The sequence below is a fragment of the Hyla sarda genome, chromosome 7 (assembly GCF_029499605.1).
Source record: "Hyla sarda isolate aHylSar1 chromosome 7, aHylSar1.hap1, whole genome shotgun sequence".
NCBI lineage: Eukaryota > Metazoa > Chordata > Amphibia > Anura > Hylidae > Hyla > Hyla sarda.
Genome location: NC_079195.1, coordinates 104,327,915 through 104,340,571, shown reverse-complemented (window position 1 = coordinate 104,340,571; position 12,657 = coordinate 104,327,915). Strand labels below are relative to the sequence as shown.

The 12,657-nt window shown below is 41.0% G+C and overlaps 1 protein-coding gene across 10 annotated transcripts in view; it reads right to left on the bottom strand.

The window, feature by feature from the left end:
• MYPN (myopalladin) overlaps nt 1-12,657 on the bottom strand; it is a 346,898-nt gene that overhangs the window by 244,816 nt on the left and 89,425 nt on the right. The window lies entirely within an intron of this gene.

Sequence of the window (12,657 nt, the reverse complement as noted above, 5' to 3'; positions counted from 1 at the left end):
AATGGCTTTAGCAGGCAAGTGGGCTTGGTTCTGGAGACTTTATTACGGGCGCAGGAGGTACACACAGACACAACCACTTGAACATCTTTACATGTAGGGTAGGCCACCAGTAATGACAGGACAAGAGGTCAATTGTCTTACGCAACCAAGGGTGACCAGCATACTTTGAGCAATGTCTCCAGGTAAGAATTCTCTTTCTCTTGCATGCAGAACAAAGATCTTCCCTGGAGAAATGTCTTTCTCCTGGACTGGGGCAACAGAAACCAGACATGAAGGATCCAAAGATGTTACCTTAATCTGGTTCGGGTCAAAGGAACCTTAGAGTGCATGATGTTTGCCTTCACATTCTTATCTGCTGGCCGAAAGTGCAGGAGGAAATTTAACCTGGTGAAGAAGAGTGTCAATTGGACCTGACAAGGGTTTAGTGCAGACTGCAGATATGAAAGGTTCTTGTGGTCAGTGTATATCACCACTGAATGCAGTGCCCCTTTCACAAGGTATCTCCATTCATCCAAGACCATCTTAACAGCGGGCCGCTTTCTATTGCCGATGGTATAGTTTCTTTCAGCAGGAGAGAAGAGCTTAGAGAAGAAACCACATGAGACAAACCTTCCTTTAGAGTTTTTTGCAGCAGGATGGTACCTGCTTCAATGGAAGAAGCATCAACTTCGAGAAAAAAAAAAAGTTTGGAGGTATCTAAATGATGGACCAGAGAAGCAGAAAAGCAGTCTTTTAAATGCAGAAAAGCTGACTCAGTTCATTTTCTCTGGTCCATCGTCCAGGGGTCCACTTCTTCACATCCTCCCCTTTCTTAATTAAAGCAGAAATAGGAACAGTGAGGGGGGAGGGGTTTGGGATGAACTACAGAAATTGGCAAACCCCAGAAACCTTTGAATTGCACGGAGACCCTGTGGATGAGGCCAGTTCTGGACAGCTGAAACCTTGTCAGGACCATTTTTAGACTGGTGCTGGAAACAATGTATCCCAAGAAAGGCAAGGTAGACTGTTCAAAGGCACACTTCTCGAGTTGAGAATACAGACCATTTTTCCTCAATCACTGAAGGACGAAGCGCACTTGTTACCGGTGAGTGAACAAGTTGGGAGAATACATAAGGATATTGTCCAGATATACCACCAGACAGTTGTACAACAGGTCCCGGAAGATATACAGTCATGGCCCTAAATGTTGGCACCCCTGAAATTTTTCTAGAAAATTAAGTATTTCTCACAGAAAAGGATTGCAGTTACACATGTATATTCCCTTTGTGTGTATTGGAACTTAACCAAAAAAGGGAGGAAAAAAAGCAAATTGGACATAATGTCACACCAAACTCCAGAAATGGCCTGGACAAAATTATTGGAACCCTTACAAAATTGTGGGAAAAAAAGATTTTTTCAAGCATGTGATGCTCCTTTAAACTCACCTTGGGCAAGTTACAGGTGTGGGCAATATAAAAATCACACCTGAAAGCAGATAAAAAGGAGAGAAGTTCACTTAGTCTTTGCATTGTGCGTCTGTGTTCTCCTCAGAGAACTGTCTGAGGACTTGAGAACCAAAATTGTGGAAAAATATCAACAATCTCAAGGTTACAAGTCCATCTCCAAAGATCTAAATTTGCCTTTGTCCACAGTGCGCAACATTATCAAGAAGTTTGCAACACATGGCACTGTAGCTAATCTCCCTGGGCATAGAGGGAAGAGAAAAATGTAGGAAAAGTGTCAATGCAGGATAGTCCGGATGGTAGATAAGCAGCCCCAAACAAGTTCCAAAGATATCTAAGCTGTCCTGCAGGCTCAGGAAACATCAGTGTCAGTGCAAACTATCCGTCAACATTTAAATGAAATGAAACACTATGGCAGGAGACCCAGGAGGACGCCACTTCTAACACAGACATAAAAAAGCAGGACTATATTTTGCCAAAATCAACTTGAGTAAGCCAAAATCCTTCTGGGAAAATGTCTTGTGGACAGATGAGCCCAAGACAGAGCTTTTTGGTAAAGCATATCATTCTTCTTTTTACCGAAAATGGAATGAGGCCTACAAAGAAAAGAACACAGTACCTAAAGTGAAATATGGTGGAGGCTCAATGATGTTTTGGGGTTGTTTTGCTGAGTGCCAGTGTGCAAGGCATCATGAAATCTGAGGATTACCACTGGATTTTAGGTCGCACTATATAGCCCAGTGTCAGAAAGCTGGGTGTGCATTCGAGATCTTGGGTCTTCCAGCAGGACAATGACCCCAAGTATACGTCAAAAAGCACCTAGAAATTGATGGCAACAAAGCGCTGGAAAGTTCTGAAGTGGCCAGCAATGAATCCAGATCTAAATCCCATTGAACACCTGTGGAGAGATCTTAAAATTTCTGTTGGGAAAAGGCTTCAATAAGAGAGACCTGAAGCAGTTTGCAAAGGAAGAGTGGTCCAACATTCCAGCTGAGAGGTGTAAGAAGCTTATTGATTGTTATAGGAAGCAACTGATTTCAGTTATTTTTACCAAAGAATGTGCAACCAAATATTAAGTTAAGGGTGCCAATAATTTTGTCCAGACCATTTTTGGAGTTTGGTATGACATTATGTCCAATTTGCTTTTTTAACTCCCTTTTTTGGTTTAGTTTCAATACACAAAAAGGGAATAAACATGAGTATAGCAAAACATGTGTCCCTGGAATCCTTTTCTGTGAGAAATACTTCATTTTCTTGAAACATTTCAAGGTGGCCAACATTTACGGCCATGACTATAATTCACAAACTCCTGGAATACTGCGGGAGCATTACACAGGCCGAAAGGCATGACCAGGTATTCATAGTGGCCATCATGAGTGTTGAATGCAATCTTCCACTCGCCACCTTCACAAATGTGGATCAGGTTATATGCTTCTTGCATATCCAAATTGGTAAATAAATGAGGGCCTCAAATACAGTCGAACAGTTTAGAGATCAATGGCAAAGAATATTTGTTCTGTACCATGATCTTATTCAGTCCACGATAATCTATACATAGACATAGTGACCCATCTTTCTTCACTACAAAGAAGCCAGCTCCTGTCAGTGAAGTGGACTTCCAGTTAAAAACCCACTCTCAAAGGGTTTTATTTTATATATATATTATTTTATATATATATATATATATATATATATATATATATATACAGCATGGAGTATTAAGACCGATTGGATGGTAGGGTCTCAGCTCTCTTTTTACAAAAGACATCCTCATAAGCCACATACACTGCTCAAAAAAATAAAGGGAACACTAAGATAACATCCTAGATCTGAATGAATTAACTAATTGTATGAAATACTTTCATCTTTACATAGTTGAATGTGTTGACAACAAAATCACGCACAAACTATCAATGGAAATCAAATTTATCAACCCATGGAGGTCTGGATATGGAGTCACACTCAAAATCAACATGGAAAACCACCCTACAGGCTAATCCAACTTTGATGCAATGTCCTTAAAACAAGTCAAAATAAGGCTCAGTAGTGTGTGGCCTCCACGTGCCCGTATGACCTCCCTACAATACCTGCACATGCTCCTGATGAGGTGGTGGATGGTCTCCTAAACGATGTCCTCCCAGACCTGAACTAAAGCATCCGCAAACTCCTGGAAAGTCTGTGGTGCAACGTGGCATTGGTGGATGGTGCGAGACATGATGTACTAGATGTACTCAATCGGATTCAGGTCTAGGGAACAGGCGGGCCAGTCCATAGCATCAATGCCTTCCTCTTGCAGGAACTGCTGACACACTCCAGTCACATGAGGTCTAGCATTGTCTTGCATTAGGAGGAACCCAGGGCCAACCGCACCAGCATATGGTCTCACAAGGGGTCTGAGGATCTCATCTCGGTAACTAATGGCAGTCAGGCTACCTCTGGCAAGCACATGGAGGGCTGTGCAGCCCCCCAAAGAAATGCTACCCCACACCATTACTGACCCACCACCAAACCGGTCATGCTGGAGGATGTTGCAGGCAGCAGAACGTTCTCCATGCCATCTCAAGACTCTGTCACATCTGCTCAGTGTGAACCTGCTTTCATCTGTGAAGAGATCAGGGTGCCAGTGACGAATTTGCCAATCTTGGTTTTCTCTAGCAAATGCCAAACATTCTGCTGTAAGCACAACCCCCACCTGTGGACGTCGAGCCCTCATACTAGCCTCATGGAGTCTATTTCTGACCATTTGAGTGAACACATGCATATTTGTGGCCTGCTGGAGGTCATTTCACAGGGATCTGACAGACACAGCAAACCTTCTTGCCACAGTTCGCATTGATGTGCCATCCTGGATGAGCTGCACTACCTGAGCCACTTGTGTGGGTTGTAGACTCAGTCTCATGCTACCACTAGAGTGAAAGCACCGCCAGCATTAAAAAGTGACCAAAACATCAGCCAGGAAGCATAGGAACTGAGAAGTGGTCTGTGTTCACCACCTGCAGAACCTTTATTGAGAGTGTCTTGCTAATTGCCTATAATTTCCACCTGTTGTCTGTTCCATTTGCACAACAGCATGTTAAATTGATTGTCAATCAGTGTTGCTTCGTGAGTGTACAGTGTGATTTCACAGAAGTGTGATTGACTTGGAGTTTAAGTGTTGTCTTGTTTAAGTGTTCCCAATTTTTTTTTGAGCAGTGTTTTATAGATGCAGGCCAGGCAGGTACTGGATAAGAAGATGCTGGGTTGATCTCCGACACACAGGTGGAATGGCACTGAGGTCCCCAACAGAGAACATTCTCTGTATGCCAATTAAACACTCTGGAATGCTGTTGTGGCCAGGGCAATCCCAGAAGCACTGGCTCAGTAGAGTCCAGCAGGATATAGGCTATCTCATCAGAGTGTAGCATACCGAATTGGAGCTTGAAAGGAGCTGTCACAAACTGAATAGGTTTGAGTAGAGACTGTCCATTTATGATAGTTGTCACCAGCTGCTTTGCCAGACGAGTAGTGGGAAACTGGCACCAGAGCCAGAGCTTGGTTAATGCAATTCCCAGCAGCGCCAGAATCAAGAAGGCAGATCCACATATACTGGTCTTACGAGTGGACAGGTTCCCCCGAATAAGGAGTTTAGAATTGTCTTTTTTGCGTAAGGTTACTCTCCCACTGAGCACAGAAGCTGAAGTTATCTGCCTTTTGGGGACCGGTACGGACAATAGGTGCTTGATGCCACTGATGCTCCAAAGCTTCAGGAATTTCATCTGCATTGGTTCTTCAGGTGGTATAGCAGAAAGAGTCTGAACTGGCCTCTGGAAGACAGGTACAAATCAGCTGGTTTGGTAATGGGTCCAACAAAACCATTATCTGCAGCCGAAAAGTTGCAATCATTTGCCCGCGGAGGAAACCAAGATGGCGCTGGTGCCTCTTCCTCATCTGCCGAGGCGCGCATTTCGGCTGCTGCTCCCTTATCTACAGAGCCTGACCCAGAAACTACTCTGAGGACATGTCTGCGCAGCTCCTGGCAGCCACTACCACCTGTAAGACCTACCTTACCAGCATGCTCGAGGAGGTGAAGGTGGATATCAGCCTCCTCCAACAAGACTTGCACAATCTGAGAGACCATGTGCACCACGTGGAAGAACGTGTATCCTCTGTGGAAGACCGCATTCATCCTCTCCTTGACGCAGTCTCCGTGCTGGAATGCAATGCTAATGCCTTAAAAGAAAAAGCTGACGACCTCGAAAACAGAATATATATTGTATATAATAAATTACTAAATAAATAATAAACTATTATATACAAAGCCAGTCCTCAAAGGGCAGTTGAAAAAATAGATTGTTAGGGGATAGATAAAAGAGAGGAAAATATTAATAAGATTAGTAGGATAAAAGATAAAATAAATGTAATAAATGCTAATATAGATATAGTTGGATATAATAAACCTGAATCAGGGATAGATAAAAATGAATAGACATTTATTAATAATCAATATGATAAAATAATGAAAATACACACATCTGAGCAGGGCCCTTGCACCAGATGTGACCTATATAAAATGAATGTCCAAAAAATGGTAATACTAATGTCCAAAAAATTATGTATCAACCACCTCTAAAAATATTTACAGTCCATTTAGCCTGAAGGATGTTGAAGAAAATCGCTGAAAATAGGCGGGGAAAAAATTGTAAAAGATTTAATACAGCACTTCTCAATAGCTAGTAGATCCGTATATAGGTTCAGGGAGTGATGTAGCCCATAGCACAATGTAGCAAGATATACAGTAGCACAATGTAGCGGAATGTGGCAATAGAGATGATACCTGTAAACCGCAATCGGTCTGTTACTCATGGTCTGTACGGTTGGTTCTTGTGGCTGACATTCTCAGCAGAGAGAGCAGCGTTTCGACACTGGCACAAGAGTGGCGTCCTCCTTCCAAGCGGATAGGTGAGTCGACCTGGTTGTGCGGTCCTAGTGGGTGCAGTTACAGGTTGGCACGGGTGGGCATCCAGCTGTATTCCTACTTGATAGTAGGAACAGATGAGGTCCCAGCAAATGTCTGAACTTAATAAAGTCTCTGGCGTCCTCGTGTTAGGTCGCGCGCGCAATCCTGTAGTGGTCCGCAAAATAAGGTGCTACAGCGCTGTCAAGGTTAAAAGGTGGATTATAAAAGTTCTTAAAAGTTCATAATGGTGGGCAAAGGTGGTGATGTTAAAAGTAATGATAGGCTATACGCATTTCAAGACCGTAGTCTCATTCCTCAGTAGCCGAAAATATTTATGGATTGACTGTCTAAAAGTTCAGGTTTATATAAGGCAGGTCTGTGATGTCACATTTGGAAAAAAGGAAAGACCTAAAACCTGGAAAAATGATTCCACAGGTTGGTTGCATATATATGCATGTATATAAAGTCATCTCTTTAGAAAAAAGATTAGAAGGAAAGAAAAAAGAAAGAAAAAGGAAAATTAAGGTATATAGATATATTGTTACTAACAAGTAATGTTAAAAGATTATATACTAAAAAAACTTGAATGATTAACATTAGTATACCGGGCACAGCAAGAAATATATGTTTGAATGGATATTACAATTTTATTAAGGCTCCTAATATATGCAACTCTTTCTCGTTTATTTGCTCCAGCAGCGAGATAGTTAAATGAATTGAAAGAGAAAAAACTTAGGAACAACCAAACATGAATGACCACTAGCCAATCACAATAGGACCTAGTCCATATAATGTGTGCCCAGTCAATAATCTTCCTTCTTTCTCGCTGCTCCGCAGGACAAGATACGTATATTCATTATTATTGTGCTAATTACTTGCATATGTTTATTAATTTGCTCTGTTAATTAAATTCATTACAAATTAATTTTATTCCATTGCTTCTGCATTTCTATAATTCTCCCGGTTATAGCTCCCCCCTATTTCAACCGGGCTTTGTACTACACATTCAATGCTTATAATCCCTTATCAGTCCTTTCTTTCTTTCCTTCTTTATCCCCCCCCTCTCTTCACTCCGTTCATATATTATCATTACCACTACCTTTCTTCTGCTCTCGGCGGAGTTATTCGGCCGCCCGCACTTCCTTATTCTCCATAAACCTGTAATCTCGGGTCTCGCGAGACTTCGGCTTATCTTAATGTTTCGCGCTCTAGCGATTCTCCTCACAGCGCTCGTCAGGAGAATCCTGTCAGACGTGTCTCTTCTCATTGATTCATTACCTGAGCTTGTTCACCGCTTGTACCACCACCTAATTAGAGCTATACTATTAGTTTTCATTAGCCTGTGCTTACCACTTGTACCACCACCTATTAGAATATCTTTCACTAAACAAGGTAGTAGTTACTTTTATTGTTAACCCTTTAGGGTCCCTTCAGGATATATATATATATATATATATATATATATATAAATAATTATATCTATACTTACCCTATACTATTATTATTCTTTTCTACAGCCATAAAATGGAGAATAAAAATTCCTCTCAGGATATTAACCCTTCAACCTCCAAAGATACCTCTAGTCAAAATGAGCATTTACAAGCCATGATAGACATTTCTGTTAACAAAGCCATTCTTAATCTTAATTACTCTATTTCTAATACCATAGTCATTGCCATGGCCCAAAATAAACTCTCAGGTTTTTCTACTCCCTCTGACCATTTTTGGTCAGCAGAAGAGTCTTCCGCTCAACTTGCCAAAGGGCACAAAATTTCTGGTAAAAGAATAAAAAAGCAACGCTTTTGCGTAGACGACCGTAAGTCCCAAAAACATAAGTCATCAAAAGTCAGGGTTGGTCAAGACATGTGTGAATTACCACTTAAACCCAGTGGTTCAGAGATACCTGCATTACCCATGCAGCCCAGACCCTCTGTCCGAGAGGAGCAAAATAGCAGTCGGACTAGACATACCCAAAAAAGGGCAAAACCAGATTCATATAATATATCAGAGTCATCAGAGTCAGATTCCAATGATTCTGGCGATTATATTACTATTGATAATGATAATGAGTTTGAGGAAGGAGAGGTACTTGAGGTACCCATGGATCAGTCTTCGGACCTAGTTACCACTCATACTATATTAGATAGCGTAGGTAATCCCTATTTCGAGCCAGATGCTATTTCCCACCCCAGATCTTCAGAGTGGACTCCCCATCCCCAAGTTTGTAAATATATTTCAGCCAAAGCCAAAAAATCCATGGACAATACCTCCCGTAGTAAATTGCGGGCAGAATGCCCTCGACCTAGTCTTCCTGACAAAGCAGCGGTCACTCCTGAATTGGACCCTGTCCTAGTAAAATATCTACTTAAAACAGGAAAAAATCCTAAAAAAGGTTTAGACAGATCTCTCAAAAGTGTCCAAGATAAACTATTGGATACTTTAGGTCCACTCACTAAGATGCTGGACATCACTGAAGAGGCTGTTTCAACAAATCAGCCCTTAAATACTGATGTTATGAGAGGATGGTTACAAAGAACTGTTTGTATGTTAGGTAACGCTAACGCAGCTTTGACCGCCGAAAGGCGAAGAACCATTCTGATTAATCTTGACCCCCAACTGGCTAATCTCGCCACTTCAGAATTTGGTTCTGCTACTGAAGGTCTCCTCTTTGGAGAAAACTTCCTAAAAGAGATAGGAAAATTTGTGGGAATATTTACTTCCCTAGATAAGGCTCAGACTAATTTGCGCAAAGTCTTCCCTGGTAGGGTTTTTGGCAGGGCCGGAAAAGGACGGAGCCGATTTTCCGGCCGTGCATCCTCCTCAAGAGGAATTTCTAGAGGCTCATTTAACCAAGATAGATCCCAATATAATACCCACTCTTATCACACCACACCATTCTTCCCATCAAGAGCTCGACCATGGAGATCCAGAGGAGCCAGAGGTTACCAGAGATCCAGAGGTTACCAGAGATCCAGAATCTAACTCTTCAAGACCCTTTAGGGAATCCTCACCCTCTCATCCTATCGGGAGGCCTACAACTGATAGCATGTCTCATTTCAGGCCATCCCCCTCTGATATCGAGATTTCACAATCTGCTAGAGATATCTTGGCAGAAGCCTGGGCTCCAGGTACCAGGCAAGCTTACAGATCGGCCTGGCGATTATGGGTTCATTGGTGCTCTCAGAGACACCTGGATCCCATTCAAGCACCTATTCCCCACATAATTAATTATTTATCTGAAGCATTTGAAGCAGGGAAGGCCTACAGAACCATTAATCTCTATAGATCTGCCATATTCTCCGAACACGAAGTCATAGATTCTATTCCCGTGGGAAGACATCCTTTGATTTGTAGACTTTTAAGAGGTATTCGATTCAAAAGACCTCCACTTCCCAAATATAGATTCACTTGGGATGTATCTATTATCCTTAATTTTTTTTTCTTCTTGGGAAGATAATGATAGTCTTCCTTTAAAATTATTATCCTACAAACTCACGGTCCTTTTATGCTTAATCTCTATTAAACGTGTTTCTGATGTTAGAGCTCTAGACATATCTCATAGATCGTTTACTCCTCAAGGAGTTGTTTTTTCTATCTTTCGTAGAACAAAAACTAATATCCAATCGGTCTTCTACCCAGCTTTTCTACAACACCCTAAGTTGTGTGTAGTTAGATGCCTCAAAGCCTATGAAGCTAGAACCTCTTCTCTCAGATCCCCACATGCTTCTCAGCTTCTTATCTCCTTCTTTAAACCCCATCTCCCTGTATCTTCTACTACCCTAGCTAGATGGGTTAAGAATACTATGTCTCTAGCTGGTATAGATGTTGCCCTTTTTGGTGCACATTCTTTAAGAAGTGCAATAGCCACCAAAGCTGTTCAGTCAGGAGGCTCTCTCTCTGATGTCCTTAAAGCAGCTGACTGGTCATCAGAGTCCACATTTAGATCCTTCTATTTTAGACCTGAATCCCATGTTTCTATGTCGGTTCTTTAATTTATCTGTATAATTGTATAGCTTTAAACTTGCATATATTAGGAGCCTCCTGTCTTAATAAAATTGGAGATTTTCCTAGTAATTATGACGGAAAATATGGATTTTATTAAAGACAGGAGGCGAGTAATATCCCACCTCTTCCCATACCCTTATTATCACTTATCTCTTCCCTTACAGCGTATTGACACACTGATGCAGACGACAAGACACAGCTCATCGACTGAATTCCATGACTTCATCTTCATCCCTTACAAAGATTCATCTGAAGATATTCAAACTCTTCATTGTTCTTCACTTCAAAGTTCATGCCATTTATTCTTCACGATTTACTCTGTTATACTTCATATTCCGAGAAAGAAGGAAGATTATTGACTGGGCACACATTATATGGACTAGGTCCTATTGTGATTGGCTAGTGGTCATTCATGTTTGGTTGTTCCTAAGTTTTTTCTCTTTCAATTCATTTAACTATCTCGCTGCTGGAGCAAATAAACGAGAAAGAGTTGCATATATTACTCGCCTCCTGTCTTTAATAAAATCCATATTTTCCGTCATAATTACTAGGAAAATCTCCAATTTATATGTCCTATGGAGAGAAGGATGATGCGTACTTTTAATAAATATAATAGATAATTATGGATAAAATATAGTAAGTACGTTAATAATATAGAATATGGAAATGCAAAAATATATATTCTGAAGACTATAGAGTTAGTGTAAATATGCATATAAATAAATAAATATATATGTATATACATGTGTATATAAAAAATTATAGAAAAATAGAAAAAATATGAAATAAAGAAATAAAAAAATAAAAAAAATAATAAAATAAATAAATAAATAAAATTAAATAAAGATGAAAAATTAAAATAAAAATACAGGAAAATAATAAAAATAAATAAAAATAAAAATGAAGTGAAAATGAATGTAAAGTAAAAGTAGACATAAAATGAAAATAAAAATATAGAAAAAATATATATAAAATAAAAAGAAAAAAAAAAATGAAATAAAAATAAAAATTATACAAAATAAAAGTGGAAATAAGAATGAACATGAAGGTAAAAATATTGATTGAAGATGTGACATGGACAGAGTCAGCCACAAGCTCCGTCATCATGTCGATAAACGGCCAGCCGATGACGGTTCATGGGGGAGAGCCCGATCCATGCTGACTAAAGAAATCCAAAAAGTTCCAGTCCCTTAGGGATCAATGAATCGAATTCAAAAATTAATTTTGCTTCTGCCCGTGACATACGTGTGATGTAATTGCTTCCTCTCCAACATGTTCTTACAGTATGTAATGCTGTGAATGTTAATTCTGAAGGTTCATTTTTGTGGAAATCATTGAAATGTAAGGACAAAGGATGTGTTTTTATGCCTTTCTTAATTTTATAGATGTGTTCAGCAATACGTACTTTAAGTTGGTGTTTGGTGCGGCCAATGTACTGTTTACCACATTTACAATGTATTACGTATATAATGCCTTTAGTGTGGCATGTCAAATATTCCTTTATTTTAAACAAGAAATTGTTAGATGTGGAGGAGACCTCTAGCGTTTTTTTTTTTTAGGAAAATTGGTGGTTTTGCAGCCTAAACAGGTTCCACATCTGTGGAAACCTTTGGTCTGCAACCAATTTAATGGTAAATTGGGGGGGTAAATTGGGGGGGGGGGGGGTTATCGTTGGTGCTATTTGTATACTTAAATTTGGTGCTTTTGTGTATACATTTGGTGGATTATTGGGAAGATGTCCTATTATTTTGTCATTTTTCAAAAGGTGCCAATTTCTTTAAAAAATTTTCTCAACTTGTTTAAAATCGTTATTAACCTCTTCAGGACATAGGGCGTATGGATACGCCCTGCATCCCGAGTCCTTAAGGACCGAGGGCGTATCCATACGCCCGTGGGAATTCCGGCCCCCACCGCTAGCCGGTTGGGGACCGGAGCCGGATGCCTGCTGAAATCGTTCAGCAGGCATCCCGGCATATCGCCCAGGGGGGTCATTATGCCCCCCCAGTCCAGCGATCTGCGGCGATTCCGGGTCAATCGGGTCTCCAGTGACCCGATGACCCGGAATTACTGGCTGTTCGGGGCCGTCTCTGACGGCCCCGAACAGCCAGAGCCTGCAGGGGTGAGGTGGCACTGGTGCCACCTCAAGATCGCCCTGATTCGTCGGCCGGATTACCGGCCGACCAATCAGGGCGCCTGCTGCGGGTGTCACTCCCGCACCCGCTCCGCCCCTCTTCTGGAGGACGTGAGCGGGTGCGGGACGTGCACCACGGGTGC